At 38.1% G+C, this 16,128-nt stretch overlaps 1 long non-coding RNA gene across 1 annotated transcript in view; it reads right to left on the minus strand.

Annotated features, from left to right (window-relative positions):
* LOC108500193 overlaps positions 1 to 4,753 on the minus strand; it is a 28,851-nt gene extending 24,098 nt beyond the window's left edge. Inside the window, exon 1 of the long non-coding RNA XR_001875780.1 lies at positions 4,682 to 4,753. This is a non-coding gene — a long non-coding RNA (uncharacterized LOC108500193). The remainder of the gene's footprint in view (positions 1 to 4,681) is intronic.
* Positions 4,754 to 16,128: the final 11,375 nt, after the last annotated feature.

A 16,128-nucleotide genomic window follows, 5' to 3' on the forward strand; every position in this document is an offset into this window, starting at 1 on the left:
TGTATCTAGGCTTTGAGTAGTGGTTTCTCTAATAGCAATCAAAATGTTTCCACACTCAGAAAAGCTTTCACCTTTTAAAAAATATTTTTCTTTGAAAATCTAGGTGACCAGCTGAGCTGCATCCTCGGATAACTGGAGCAAAATGATCGGCAATGGCAGGGTCTGCCTACGGGAGAAACAGGCTGTGGGTGAGGGTCGGGGCTGGGCAGCTCTTTGCAGAGGGAGGACTCGGAGGTAAAGTTTCCCTTGTCTCCTTTGCATATTCATGTGATGGACCTGACTGTTAAATCACAGTTTTGCTTTGCTTTCTTAACAGATTCCACTGGGTTAATTATGTGGAAAAATTGATAGCAGCATATATAGCATATATCCAACTCTTCTCTTGTAATAAATTAAAAATTCCTTTAAAATTCCCATTATTTTGTCATTTTCAAAAAAAGACTCAAAAGTAAATGTTGATTTTAATATGGCTGTGATGATTGTCCGAAAAGTTTAGTGGATAGAATACCAACATATCTTTCGATGAATACATATGAGCTATTGATTAAAAAAAGAAGTTGCAGAGCTTGTGGTGCAAGATATGCCTTGTATTTGGGAAGCTGTATAGACATCTTTATATTAAATGTATTCACAGCACCTCAAAAGATCATGCTGGAACTGTAAATTGTAGCCCTCTAGCAAAAGTTTAATGTTTATTTAAAGGGGGCAGCTTTCTATTACATTGTTTGAACAGATCTCCTCAGACAATGATCATAACCTCATTCCCTTCTCCTTCACACTCAGGTTATGATATCTATACTCTTCTTATCGCATATGACTTCACTTTTATGAGCTGTCTCTGGCTCTCACCTGATTTTATGCTTGAAGTCAAGAGGGATAACGTGAAGCCCCGAACAAAATGACAGCCTCAGATTTTTGAGAACTACTTGCAATGGTCAGATGTTTGAGCTCGGGCAGGGAGATGGGATTTTTATTTGATGCCGCCCCGGCGGATGGAGGAGGGAGCTGGGAGGTCCCCGCTCAGTGTCAGCACTGCCCCGCGTTGTGCCCTGGAACTCGTGCGGGGGGACAGGGCTCGGGTGCCCCGCGTACGGGGCTCCTGTGACCTTTGTTCTGGGGATGGGATGGCCCTGCACTGTGCACAGTCTGGTGCCGTGCCGCTGCTAGGCTGGGTCTGACTCCTGATCGAGCGAACAGTCCCATCTCAAGCTCGTCTCGCTGCAGCTCAGGCAGCCCCACGTGCTGCCGAAGAGAACTGCGCTCGATGCAGTGCTGCCTATATACATAAAGAGGCATATTTTTTGCGGGCAGACATATCAGTCCATGCTGATTTTTCATGCACAGTTTAGAATCTTTGCTTTTGAGAATGAGACTTGTGGCTCCCTAATGTAAACATACAGAGTTTTCCACTCTAGATCTAAAAGCAGACATTTTTCAAAATATCATTAGTCAGAAAAGCTTCATTCCAGATTTACATGTCAGGGTTTTTTTTTTTGTTTTCAATTGTCATTGACAATGTCTTTCAGATCTGTTATTGCCTATAATTTCAGCATTTTGTGGAAAGGAGTCTGAAATCTGCATGTAACCTGTATATATTATCAAAGACAAGCCCACCAAAATAATTCAGCAAAAAGTTCAGATATTAAGTTGGTCTGAATAGCTGCTCCAGCCTGTGTAAAACAGCTGCTATCCACTATATGACTAAGAAAAAAAAAATGTCTTCACCATCGTGATAAACAAATTTTAATACCCAAGCTACTAAAAATCAATAATGCTACGCTTGAAAAATGTTTAGAAATATATAAGCAGGTTTTTATAGAACGCATATTTGGACCAGAAGAAATGCCTCAGCAAGGAGGTAAAAAAGATCTCAGTCTGTACATCTTTGTGTGTATGGGAAAGGCACGTAGGATCTGGTTCCCAAGCCCAGCAATTCCCTCTCACTCACTGCATTTGGTGAACCTGCAAGGGCAGCAATAACAATCCTGTACTACAGAGATTTCAAATCCTCTTCTATCTAGGTTCTCATGCTGTGCTCTCATCACTGGGGTTTTGCACCTAGGAAGGGCTAATAGGTACTAATTATGATTATAGCAGCAGCTATTTTTGCTATACTTAGTGTGGTCCCATATGCTTAGGATTCTAGAAGACAAAGGGGACAAATTGAATGATTTTGGATGTGAAATTCATTTGCAGTGCTTTAATTCCTTAATCTAAGACTAAAGAGTGCATTGGATATGCTGGCCTAAGAGTGAATATGCACTGAGCCTCCTGGGGATTTTGTCTAATGTGAACTAGCCCCAAAACCTCACAAAATAGTAGAAATAAGATTTTTATTTTCTCCCCTCTCCCCCCCCTTTTTTTCCCCCCAACAGAGTAAAATATAATTTTGCTATATTTGTAAATCCATTCTCTAAATGTAAGGAACTGAAGTGCATGTGTGATGTTATTGCAGATTTGAAAAATGCACACAGTAATGAGAAATGAAATTCTCCTCTGAAATGATTCCACTGATTTCAGTAGAGTTAGGCCAGTGGGGAATTTGATCCCTAACAAACTTGTTCAAATTGTACTGAAGTTTCACGCTGGAACATATTCATGAACATCTAGAATGCTTTACAAACGAAAAATTTATTAATTTGATTAAAATGCTTATATACTGTGCTTTCAGTATATATCTTTTTAAATGTTCTATGAAGAATTTAGTATAAATTCCTGAAAATTCTTTGGCAATTGTCTAAAGATATACAAATAAAGTAATACTGCTAGAAGTATAAAAAGAAATTAATTGAAAGTCTAGAATTAATGTGACTAATTCCAAATTTAGGCATACTTTTAAAAATATTTTGCCAGAAAAAAATAAGCTAAGGTTCCATACCTGTGCACAGTTTCATTTTTTTTCTATCTCTCTCCTTTTTTTTCTTTTGCTGCAGGCTCAAGCATAATCTTATAATACCAATAAATGAAAAATATACATTGAGGGAATCAATATACTGATTGTATGATTTTTTTTTAAAACAAGGTTCGTTTTGTGGTGGCAGATTAATTTGTGTTTTTGCTTAACATAAAATTGTCTTTAGCCTTAATTGAAAAGTAAATTGCTCCTCTAAGACTTTTGATTTTGTTTTTAAATAATTAACACAGAAAAAAGAGCTTCAAAACAGTTAAATTAATTTAACAACAATAGCCTTTTGAGGTATAAATACAACCGTTTGCTCAATTCAAGCAATAAAATTAACAATAAGAGCACAATGTGAAATAGATTTTAGTGTATATCTCAGCCGGGGGACACACCATCCTCACTGCAGCAGGAAAGCGCTTCCACTTTCAAAGACTAACTAAATCCCAGGAATATTCAGGTTTCCTCAAAAGCCTGTATTACTGAGTAATAATTTAAATTACAAGTAGCTATTAAAAAATAGAAAATTCAATGTGGAGAATCCTCCACTTAGGCAGGAGAGGAACAGATTTTTAAAATTTCCTTTCCTAAAACAGGTTTTGTTATTTATTTACCTTCCCCTTGTCCCCTGCATAGTGTTCCTACGGAATATATGCATCACAGCTACTTAAAAGTTCGACAGTAAGAGCACAAATGTCAACTAAAGGACATTATTCAGCACAAAACATCTGCACCAAGATGTGAAATCATGGTAATACTATAAGGAATAAGCTGAGCAAAAAGTCCTGTGTCTAATATTGTTACACAATTTTATATGATAAATAACCAGAACAAATGCTCGTCAGAATTATGTTTTTGTTCTATCTTATTCTGCAAAACTAACTTGTGAATGACCCCAAAGATAGATGATTTGTTAATTTGCAGATGTCTCTCCACTTTCTTCCCTGTCTCTGGCTGTTTCAGGAGATTACGCATTTACTAACTGTATGTGCATGTATAAAATATCTCTCTCTTAGGCATTTCTCAATCACTCATCGTACCATGTTTAAGTGCTAAATATATGTATTAGGCACACACATGCCCACCCACAAATGTGAGATACATATACATATCTGCTAGCTAGACATTCAATTAAATATGTATTGTAAAAGGCATAAGTGATTTCAAAGATTTGAAGACAACCGTGATGACAGTATATATTACTGTTAAATTCACCAAGGCACATCTGCAAAACAGACTAGGGACTTATCTGTAAATCTTTTCTAGGAAGCTAAAGGTAAACATTATTTGTTTGCCAGAACAGTGTGGAAAAAATATTTATGATTTCAAGAAACAGTTAGTGAAACATTTGCTAAGGGAGTAGCAGTACATTTGCTTTTTAAATGAATTCATCTCAAGTAATCAGGACTTAGTTAAATGGACTAATGCCACTGAACATTGCAGTCTGTCATTTGGGGTGTGAACACTGGCACTCAGAGGATACCTTTTAAGCACAATACATTTATGAACTCATTTCTTTTTCCCTGAGGATTAAAAAAATAATTTTTATGCACAGTATCAGTGGCCTTCTTTAATAATTTCCTCACTGCCGCAGCTTACCTTTAGAAAGGATGGAGAGTTTAGCCTCACATGGTAAAAGTTTTAGCCCTGGGGGGTTTATTATAGCAATATTCCTTTTCAATGCACTGTCCACCATAACGAGTCTTAACATCTCCTCACCAGGCAGACAAGCAGAGAAGCACGAAAATGAAACAAGCTATGTTTAGCAGAATTTTTACATACCATAACCTCTTTACCATGGTCAGGGAAGGCTGGAATTTTCAAGATGATCTCTTATGGCACAAATCCATTGCAGGACAGAGCTGATTTACAGCTTAGCACCATTCTCCACTCTTCACTGAGAGTAAGTTAAATGACCCAAGAATAACATTAATATGTACTGTAACTAGATAGAATGGTGGTCTAAAGGGTGGTCTAAGGCATTAGCTTTCACCCAAGGAAACTCAAGCTCATATATTGCCCAGAAATACTAATAAGGGTCAAGTATCATTACTATTTTAAGAGGTTGACAATGCAGTGAGTTATGGGGTATGATAGCAAAGCAGGGCTCTACTCCTGCCTTCTATCAGCCCTCTTGTCTCTCCACCGCAATGTTTTGAACAAATCTTGGCTAAATTCAGACTCAATATTTTTCACGCTCTTTTGTGGCTAACCTGGCTTAAAAATACCTACTGAACAATTTTTTTTTGGCTTGGTTGGGCCAGTATGTTTAACCTCAACTGAGTCCTCACGGTAAACTTTTTTTTCCTTTTCTCCCTTTTGTTGGGAAAGTAATTAAGGATTAAAAAAACCCCACAGAAAACCAAATTGGAAGGAGCCGAAGCCGTAATTTTAAAATCAAGTTAGAAGGGGCACTAAAATATTTCCCCAGTAACAAGAAAGATCTGACAAAACAATAAATAGAAAAGTAAGATGTTGAAATTATTTTAAGACAGATGCCTTTTTAAACTGCATTAAGAACACCTATCACGGAGCCTGATTCCAGCAGTTCCTCACACAGGAGGTATTTTATCTTCACAACATCTGGCACTGTCAAGGAGGTACAGTTGTAGACCTTACCAGATGCAGACACTCCATACATAAAAGTACACTAACAAATCATACCATTAATAGCAGCACAACACAAGTGTTTCTTATACATCCATGAAGAGAGCTATTCCATGGTTATGGGAAAGCTTAAAGAAAAAAAGCCACAAAAAACCCCCAACAACCCCCAACAGAAATTTCTTGCAATTCCTAAAATGTAAAAATAACTCCAAGAGCTTTATTTTCAGCTTTTTTATAGATGACTGACAAGAAGGCTTTTTTCTTCAGGGTGAAAAACTCCTTGTCCCATAAATCTGTGTGGTTGACATATCTAGGTAAATTTGTATCCTTGCTCAAAGGGATCACTGGTTTTATTCTCTATGGATTTTTCACTCACTCTGTTGTGGAAAGTGAGTTGAGGCAGAGATAAAAATTGCTTGATATTTGAAGGAAGGTTTATATTATTTTATATCATCCACACTGTTCTGTTGTCACTTAGTTTCTTTTATGAACTGTTTAAAACATAATACTATATTACATAAACCTTGCCCATTTTTAAATACGTAGTTTATTTCATACCCTGAAGGTCTTGAGCTTGATGTTCCTCTCACATCCTTGTCTGTTAGTTGGACATAATTATACCAATCCCAAAATAAAACATGAAGGTATTTGGATGTTATATTTATATAAAACACGTTATTTTCCCTACTTTAATATTTTATGTATGTATGTATGTATGTATTATGTATTTATTTATTTATTTTAATCGAGGTGTCTCTCATAGTCTCTCTAATATAAATGAGCATAACTCTGTATTTCAAGTAAGCCTCCCTTGAAGGTAAATATGAACATTAGTGGCACTAGCATAATTGCCAAAACACAAGGATTTAGTTTGCATATGTGTCACTAGATCCTTCCCCTTTATATCACGCCAGCAATAATCAATAACCCATAGGACTCATCAGTACAATGCATAGGACTTACATGAGAGGCAGAATTTCTATTTCTGATCTGTTTCTCCTCTCCTTTTATTAAATGATTAAGTAAAATAAATAGATCTCAGCGAAATACTATTTTTGAGATCAAAGCACTGCTCAGTGTTTTGTAAGATATTATCATAACAAAATGCACAGAACAGCAGCCAGCCGCAGTCCCAAGGAATTATTTTAGTGTATATAATACCGTTCCTCTCAAGGCTGGAGCCATGACATGTTGTCAGGACTGTTTTTTTCTATCTCTGCAACATGCTTTAAAATTTAATTTTCTCCAAAACGTGTGCTGCTTCTTGGAACTGAAGTGATTTTAAGTGCCTGTGCTGTGTTATGACAGCAGTGATGGTGGTGGTGCACGCTTGGCAGAGGGATTAGATATGGGTCAAATGCTTAACCATCTGGATTTACCATGAGTTAAACCTTATTTTTGATACCTCTGTTTAGACTAACTGGAAAGCGATTTCTCCTTCGTCCTTTCCAAACTTTTCCCTCCCCTCTCCAGGCTGGTGTGGCTGTGGAGCCGCACTACTCCTACCACCCTGTGGCAATCGCATGCCATGACACACGTCAGCTCAGCCTGGGCTTCTGGCAGCGAGCTGCGGCCATCTATAGAGTTGTTTGTCTTCTGGTGATTAATTCTAGGAACAATTAACGTTTTTTCTTCAACGCAAATAATACACACGTAGATGCGGAGTATTAAGATAAGAAAAAACCCTCTGTAAAAGAGATTACTACTGCTAAACTCTTTTTGGATGTGTAACTAAAGCTGTATTAAAATAACTCTTAAGTGCTGGAAGCAATAGACTCTGGTTTTGTACCCAAGGTATTCGTATATTATAGAGATAGAAGATCTTAATGAAAATATCTGGGCAGTACTTTAGACATGTCTATTTGCTTACTTAACATATCAGGAGATGATGAATACAAGAAGTTATCCTGATCAAAAAAAGAAAGGTTAATACAATTAAAATTTTCTCACTGCATGCACATTTCACAAATTCTCTGCATTTTATATGTAGCAGATGGTGTTCAAACAAATCAAAAAGCTGAAGCTAAAAAAACCACCCTGATGGAGAAACTCATATATTTCTTCAAACGATAAGATGAACTGCAGATGTTTGTTGAAGAGTACTGCTGACGCAGGCGACCTAAGAAGCAAAGGCTTGAAAAGAAGAGTCCAGTTGTGTTTAGCACTGGCCAACCACACTAGCTGTCACTGCATGATTTATGAAGGTTGCTTGCTAGATTTTATGTCGACAGACAAATTGTGATTAAAAAAAGCCTGACCAGTTACCTATGTTAACAGGGAACACGGCAAAACACTAGCAGCATACCTTGCACCCCACTTGCAAGTTTAGCTTTACTGGGCAGACAAAGATATTTAAACAGCATAACTCACTTCCATCAATCTTTCAAAGTTTTGACCACCGTGCCTTCATGCTTCTGCATTTTGTCCACATGGTTCTCGGTAGTGCTGCTAAAATACTGTGCTTATCTGACACCTGCAGTCAAATTAATCCCAAGTTAAGCCTGACAAAGTCACTAAACGGAAAACAGTTGTCTGTTTAAGAACTTGGAAATCAGACACAAAACCAGCTGCTTGATACATGGTTAAAAATCATTAGCGAACACTTAAAAATTAATTTCAAGATTATGCTTGATAATATTTGCAAAACCTACAATTAAGTCGGTGTTTTGCTGGGGGAAAGTCTCACCCTTATGTGTCAGTGTTTCCACGTAGAAAATCACATATTCTTACAACTTGTTGCAACTTGGCTGTAAATATTTACTCTAGACAGCAGTTTAGTATACAATGTTGCAACCAAAAGCAAATATTTCACACCAACTTTCAAATATATGGATTTTCTGATTTGCAAATGATTCAGGCAGCCTTTCCCCTCCCTTAGAACTGCTAACTCAATCTATAAACAGAAATATACTACTTCAGAGGAGAAAGGATGCAAATTACACATCAGCACAGTAGTCCTCAGGGAGTTTATTATGGGGTAATTGAACCAAATAAGGGCCAACTTCTGGCCTGATTTACAGTCTCAACAAATCTATTGACATCAGCAGAGGTCTAAGGCAAGGAAGAATTTGGCTTTGAGGGCTTGAAAAGAGTTTTAAATTATTCCAGCTTAGCCTCCCTGTGCTGACTTCTGCTCTGAAGGGACACCATTATAAATGTAATTTGCAAGCAACTTGACTATGCTGGCAAAGGATGGGTGTAACCCAGAGCAAGGTTTTGCCTCCTAAGCAGTGCTTACTCATCAATTTTGAATTTGGCTCCTCTAAACAATTGTAACCCTCTACAGATACTGAATAACATCACCAAACATGCGGTTTGCTTATGTAATTCCTTAGGCTGGTTGCAAAGCAAAGCTCCAGGCTAGAGGCCAAGTCACACAGAGTATGAACAGCTTCAGAAATAACCACCATTCAGGTTTGTTTACTGCAAATGGGACAGAAACCACTAAATTAAGAAAAATGAAATAAGTAACCACTTACGTGTTAGTGCAGATTTTCTATACCCTTCCTAAGATTGCTCAAATTTATGTGGGGTTAGGAAGAGGATGCAGTGGCAGGTTAATGTGGCTACTGAATTCTGCGTTGCATTGGGGTCCTACACTGTGTTTCTGTGTTACCATCAGATTAGTCTGCCCATCTCAGAGTGCTTTGGAGATGTTATAAAATGCACTGAGAAATGGGAGGCCAAGACTGCAAGTGTCATGAGGTGACAGCTGTGGCTGATGCTGGGGATGGGCCCATGCAGCAGTGATGAAGGGCATCACCATGCTCGTGTAGCAGTCAGTGAAAAACCATTTTGTAAGTTTGCATGGGAATTTTGCACTGCCTATGAACATTCACTCAACTACAGCTCAGACTAGAAGTGACCCAGAGTAAATGTTTCATAGGTCATGGCAAATTGCTTGGAGATTTCAATGCATGTGACCATATCATTATATCACAGATATCGTTCAAATCACTGGTTTTCTGGTCCCACTAAAGGGGAGCAGTATCTTCATCTCAGGGTTGATATGAAGTATCAAGAATATATATGAAGGGACATGAGGTCTCTATTTCAAATTAACGTGTAGCTCAATGTCTCTGAACTTTCAGCAAGTATTTTTCTCATTTATTGGCCTATTGGCCATAGGGTTTCTCCAGATTTCTTTCAGTAGCTGCTCTGGTTCTGTGATCTTCACTTAATTTACTGTGGAAACAAACAGTGACAGTTGAGTCTGAGTCAGATTGTAGTTCTGCCAGCTATGGAGTTTATACCTAATGACTCAGTTTTCTGCAGTTTGTGAGCAATGTGCAATCAGAAATAAGAGAGATGTTTACAGTGTAGTTATGGTTATTGTTAAACACAGGAAATATTTGCACATGTATCTTACAAGCTCGAGGAGGGTACCTGGATCTACCCTATAGATGGGCTGTTTCTGTCCATCCGCAGCAACTGTGCAAGAGGGCAGCTCTGTACTTGCCTTCTTTGGATGCTGTGGAAATGATTGGGTGCTAGACTGGCTGGGGAGAATTAAATCTGGTGCGCAATGGGACTACCCTACAGGATTTTGATAAATTTGATATCCAGTTATAAGCTCAAATTCATTCAAAAAATGCTTCATATGACAGGACTGGAATCTCTGCTGTGTGTACTTATGCTGTTGCCTGCATGGAGATTTTCCTTTGCTTTAGTGCACCCACCTGTGAGGAGTATCTCTTGTGTCTCATCCTCTGCCTCTTCAGGGCAAAAGATTTCTTTTAGCTTTCTGTTTGCATAGGACTTCAGAAAATGGGATACCTGACCAGTTAGAAGAAGAGCCCTCAGGTTTCTCAATGGTACGGGTGATTTTATCACTAGGGGATACAGTAATACCAGAGAGATATTAAACCTCACCTTCAGGGAATGCAGAATATGCAAAAGTGACTTAGAAACTGCTACAGCTTTGAGTACATTTTCCCTTCTCTTGCTTTCTTTGCAGGACAATATGATGCCAAGTTGCTTTTCTGCCTGAGACAGTGTGAAACTTGTCTTCCACCTACGTCTATGAGACCCGCATGTGGAAGAGTCTGACTTTACAAACTCCTTCGTAATGCTTTACAAACTCCTTTATATCCTTCTTAATGTCATTCCTTCGATAAAGCACCATATTAGACACCTTACTGCATTTCATATGTCATTAGAACTTTGATTAAGAAATGTCATACATATAAATAAAGTATTTTATTATCCCAGCAAGCTACAATGGCATCTGTTTAGTCCCTGGAAGTGCTCACAAAACAAACAGTGCTGTGAAACCATTGTTCGTAATGCCTGTGTTATTCTTGCTCCTGATAAATGCACTATTGAAATAAACCAGCTCTTCCAGCATTAATGATCATTTGATTAAAGAAAACTTTCTAGTTAACATTTTGTAACAATGTAATAAGTAACTTTCAATTAAATTTTTCTATATGTGGAGAAAATGTGTAATGAATAAATCAGTAAAGACTACATAATGGAAGCCTATTAGCAGGGTGAATATATTCTTGTAACTCAAATTTCTATACCACTTTAGTATTATCTTCTATCAGAAGAGAAGGTACAATTACCAATTTTATCTTATCTTAGACTTATTATTAAAGAGTAGTAAAGGAAACTTCATTCCAGAAGCTGTAATGTGATTTTTGATTAATGGTGGGATTTTTATGTGACAAGAATATTTCTCCTAGGCGAAGTATGCACATGTATCTTTGCCTGAACTGACTTGTTTCTGGCAGGCTTTTCACTGACAGCAAGTTTTGCTTCTCTATAGACATATGTATTTTTCTGTATGTATGGCAGATTTAAGTGTGCAGGATCTAAAACAGTCTGAACTGAATCTATGCTACATGAAAGGACTTGAGCTTTTACTTCACATTTTAATCCATTTAACAAGACTCACTAAGCAATAAACACCTTCCACTTTATCTTCTGAAATGTCAAAGTTGCAAAGTGAAGTGTTACAAATATGAGCAAAATTAATCATCACTTGAAGTGTTTCAAGTAGGTCTCACACTTGCAGGTAGGTGCAATAGTCATTGTTAGTGAATGTACATATAATGATGGCCGATGGGATGTGCAAGAGGTTATTTAAAATACATGGAAAAGGATATCCATTCAAGATTTGCTGTTCTTAAACTGATTTGTGTGAAGCTTTTAAAATGGCAGGGTTGGACTGTGTTAAATGAGAGTTAAGTCAAGCTCTCACTAACATCAGATGAAAGAGCCTGCTCAGATTTTCAGGTTGCTGACAGTAAGACTTGCTTGTCAAGGCACAGTTGATATTCACCTGTGTGCAAGGGACCAGCAAGTAATCCCAGCCTACTCTAACAGTATGTGTTAGATGTGGGAGGGCACACATCTGATTGACTGATTAACACAGTGTCTGCTAGAACTCTTTAGTCTGTATGAATGCCTTAAGAAGCACAAGAATTCAGGCCAGCAGATCTTTATGGCAAGACCTGATCATCCGCCAGTGCTGTGCTCCGCCAAGTCAGGGAAGGACCTTTGCCAGAAAAGGACAAGCTGCAAGTCAGCAAGTCAACTCTGCCTCTTTGGTTTTCAGGGCTAATGAGAACAAATATATATATATATATTTTCTTTAGAGAGATTATTTACATTCTTGGCTTGGAATGATATTAAAGCACACAATTTTATTCTTAGCCAAACTTAAGGGAGTTTCTCTGGATTTCAATAAAAAAAAGAAATTAATTGAATTTGGCCTGGCTTCCCCTTCTAACCCTCTATCTTCTTTTTTTTTTATCAGTTTATGCAATTTTTTTCTATAGAGGTACACACAAATCCATTTCTCTTCTGCTTTTTACTTCTTTCAACCAGATTTGTTTTTCCTAGATTCTCCTTAATTCCAAATAGCATAAAGATTACTTTGATTTCCCTTTCAATATATTTTTTTCCCACACATGCATCTCCTTTCATATAAATACACGTAAATGAATTTATACACATGCATAGATATATGTGCTTGTGCAGTCAATTGTCCTGGTTTTGACTGAGATAAAGTTAATTTTCTTCCTAGTAGCTGGTACAGGGCTGTGTTTTGGATTTCCTATGAGAATAATGCTGATAACACACTGATATTTTAGTTGTTGCTGAGTAGTGTTTACACTAAGTCAAGGACTTTTCAGTGAGCAGGATGAAGGGGCAAAGGGATTTGGGAGGGGACATAGCTGTGACAGCTAACTCAAACTGGCCAAAGACATATTCCATACCATATGGCATCATGCTTAGCATGTGAACTAGGGGGAAAGCTGGCCAGGGGTCACTGCTAAGGACTGACTGGACATTGGTTAGTGAGTGGTGAGCAATTGCATTGTACCTCCCTTGCTTTGTACATTTTAATTCTATTATTATTTTTTAAAAATTAATTTCTGCCCCATTTAACTGTCTTTGTCTCAACCCATGAATTTCCTCCCTTTTACTCTTCAGATTCTCTCTCCTATCCTGCTGTGGAGGAGTGAGTGAGCAAGTAGCTGTGTGCTGCTTAGTTGCTGTCTGGGGTTAAACCCCAACATCAATATATAAATATACATTCATATATATATTTAGCACATACGTATAGATATTTAGATGATTACTCCAGGCTGTCTCATTTCTAACAAGTACTCTAATAAACTGGCACTGACTGGCATATTCTTCTTTGCTATCCACTTTTTTACTCTCTGCTGCCAACATGCATTTCACAGGTCACTGAAAATGCATGGTGTCCTGATGCACAGTGCTGCTGCATTGAACACAAAGTTTGCTTCAAACTCTGCAAAAGTCAGTGGGTACTATTCCATGGAAAGCAAGTGTTTGTGTCAGATGTAGCATACATGTAAGTCATGGAATTCTTTAAATTGTTCAAAATGAGTGTTTTTAGTGATCCCTTCAAATACCAATGGGTTTGCTTTGGAGTGGGACTTCTATACAGTTTTAACAACCTGCTTTTTTTTCCTTCCATGAAAATAAAGAAGGAATCAGAGTCATGTTCATACTCTTCATTCAATAAAACCCTGGAAGAGTCAAATGCATTATGTCTGTGCAACCAAATGGCTATTTCTGCCAAACTGTATGGAAGCAATATCTTTTCAGGTTGTAACCAAATTGGCAAAATGAACATGGCAGTTTTTGAGCATCTGTGTTACTGCATATAAACCCGATGGTGATTCACTGGCTGCTCCTGCTGCATTCTCCAGAGTGTCTGTAAATACACACAACATATGAAACACCTTTGTAAAGACTCTTCCAGCTTGAAGACCTTCTTCTGCCACAAAAAAATCCTGTTGATTCAGACACAACATGGGCCACCAGCATATTTTCCAGGGCAACCACAGGACTTATAAACCCCATTCAAGTTTTCAGCAACACTGTGAAACCAGTGCAGGTCTTTATACATCCCTTTCAAAACAGCAGGAAAAAAATGGGCCTTTCAATTAACCTCACATTAGTACAAGAAAGATGATGGCATAATTTTAAATGCCTGTTATCTTGCATGAAATATAATGCCTGCACAGAAAAATTTCCAGCTTCCCCTGCCACTAATCTCTGAACAAATACAAACAAAAAACAGTAGCAGGTCACAGCCCCTGTAATTTATTAATTTCCCTTCCACTGAGATATTTTACAGTCCTTCATTTATTTGTAGATTTTGTCTTAAAACAGAAACCCCCTTGAGATCTGGCATCTTGTTTGCAAGAGCGTCTGCGGGGAAAACAAGGCTGATGGCAGCCACGAGAACAAAAAGGCTAAAATGAGATGGAAGATGACATCTTCAGCTGTTGTATAGAAGTCCACAAACAGACTTAATGAGATGCACTGATTTTTACTTTAAAACCTCACAAGTGGTTTTTCATCATGCCATGTTTGCTCCCGTGTCCCTGCTGTTTAACCCCCTTTATCCCCTACAGTGCATTTTGCCCATCTGTTTATACCTCTGCCCTACCCCAGACTGGTGTCTTTGCCCTGCTCGTGATCAAAGCCGATGAACTGTGATTCTAAGCAATACCCAGGCAAGATAGGTATCCCCTCAATCACCTGCATAAATTATGCACAGGGTAGACACAGATCGCCTTTTCTTGTCTCAGGGTTTCAGGGGGAAAGAGGAGCAATGATTATGATCTTTTAATTAATGCTGCATTTAACATGGTGTGAAACAAAGGTTTTTGTTCTGGGCTTGACAAAACAGTATCAGAACCAAACCTGAGGTAATAGAATTGCACACTTGGAGTTTGAGAGGAAGGGACATCTAGTGGGATGATATTGTTCAAACTCACTGCACAGAGGGTTGCAACACAAAGAAAAGAGTTTAGACACCAGTAGCAAATACTAGTTTCACTGCTCATCTGGCAGCTCAGGAACTGGATCATCCTTTGCCATCTGCAATTTCACAGAAAGTTTCTGCCAAAGGAATCATCTTCAAAAAAATGAGAACCCACGGCTCCTTGCATTTTTTCAATCTGTTCTCATGCTGCCCTTCCCTTCATTAATGTTCAGTTTCTCACCAAATTATGGAACAGATACAAATGCTGCAATTTCTTATGCTCTGTTTTGAGCCATCATTAGTGTGAATGGATGAATCTGGTAAAGATGGGCCTGGTCCAACCAGCTTGCACAAAGTTATTTCACTGACTTAAAACTTGAAACAGTTTCCGTTATATTGAGCAAAATGTAGATTCTGGGGACATTCTTCACACCCATGAGGGTACGGATATGTAAAATCTCTGTTTTGGAAATGATGCCTACTCTCCTCTTCCTTCCCACCCTTGTCTCAACACAGTTCAAATTCCACTAGGACTTCTGCTTGGGCTTCCTATTACGTTAAGTGTTGTGTCCACAAACAGATTTCACAAGTGCAAAACAAGTGTCCAGTTCAGAAAATGAAGATACTTTTAATGAGATTAGAATATAAAAGCCGAAGTGGTCTGCAGTCCCATGGCTCAGCCCTGTATCTCTTCCCTGAGTGCACAGGACCTCACACACCTGTAGGGCAACAGCCAAAAGTAGTGACACAAGGTTTCAGAATAAAATACAACGGCAGCTGTGAGAACAGACTATAAGGCCTGTGAGCTATTACACAGGGTGTGATCCTCCTCTAACTTACAACTGGTGTAGATCAATTTACAACTGATGTAGTACTGATATAGACCTGATGTGGTGTGGATTAAACTCCTATTGAAATCAATGGAGTTAGACAGGTATAAAACTTGAGGCAAAGGAGTGGAGAACTAATCTGATTATCTCAGAGTTATGAAAACATCATTTATTTTCAGAATTGACATACTTTGTGGTTTTTGCTGCTTGACTCTCCAAACATTCTCTTATACTGAAAGTGAACTTGAAAACTTTAAAGATTTATGGCACAGCTCTCAGTTTGGGTAGGTAATTAATTATGATGACTGTTTATTTTGGAGCTCCTTTTGTATATTTTTGGAGAAAGAAGGAAGCTTGCTGCCAGGAAAGAAGGAATATTTGTTTTGCTTCTTACAATTTGTGGCTATGTCAGTGGTTGATGCATGAAGTTTTAGGAATAGCTGCTGTTGCTTTTTCTTTGTGAAAATGCACCGAGCATTTCCTAGTCCTCAGTTTTTTGTTATTTTTTTCTCCTCCCAAGACTTTGGCATCTGTTG

Source organism: Lepidothrix coronata, unplaced genomic scaffold (genome assembly GCF_001604755.1).
Source record: "Lepidothrix coronata isolate B3197 unplaced genomic scaffold, Lepidothrix_coronata-1.0 Scaffold86, whole genome shotgun sequence".
Classification (NCBI taxonomy): domain Eukaryota; kingdom Metazoa; phylum Chordata; class Aves; order Passeriformes; family Pipridae; genus Lepidothrix; species Lepidothrix coronata.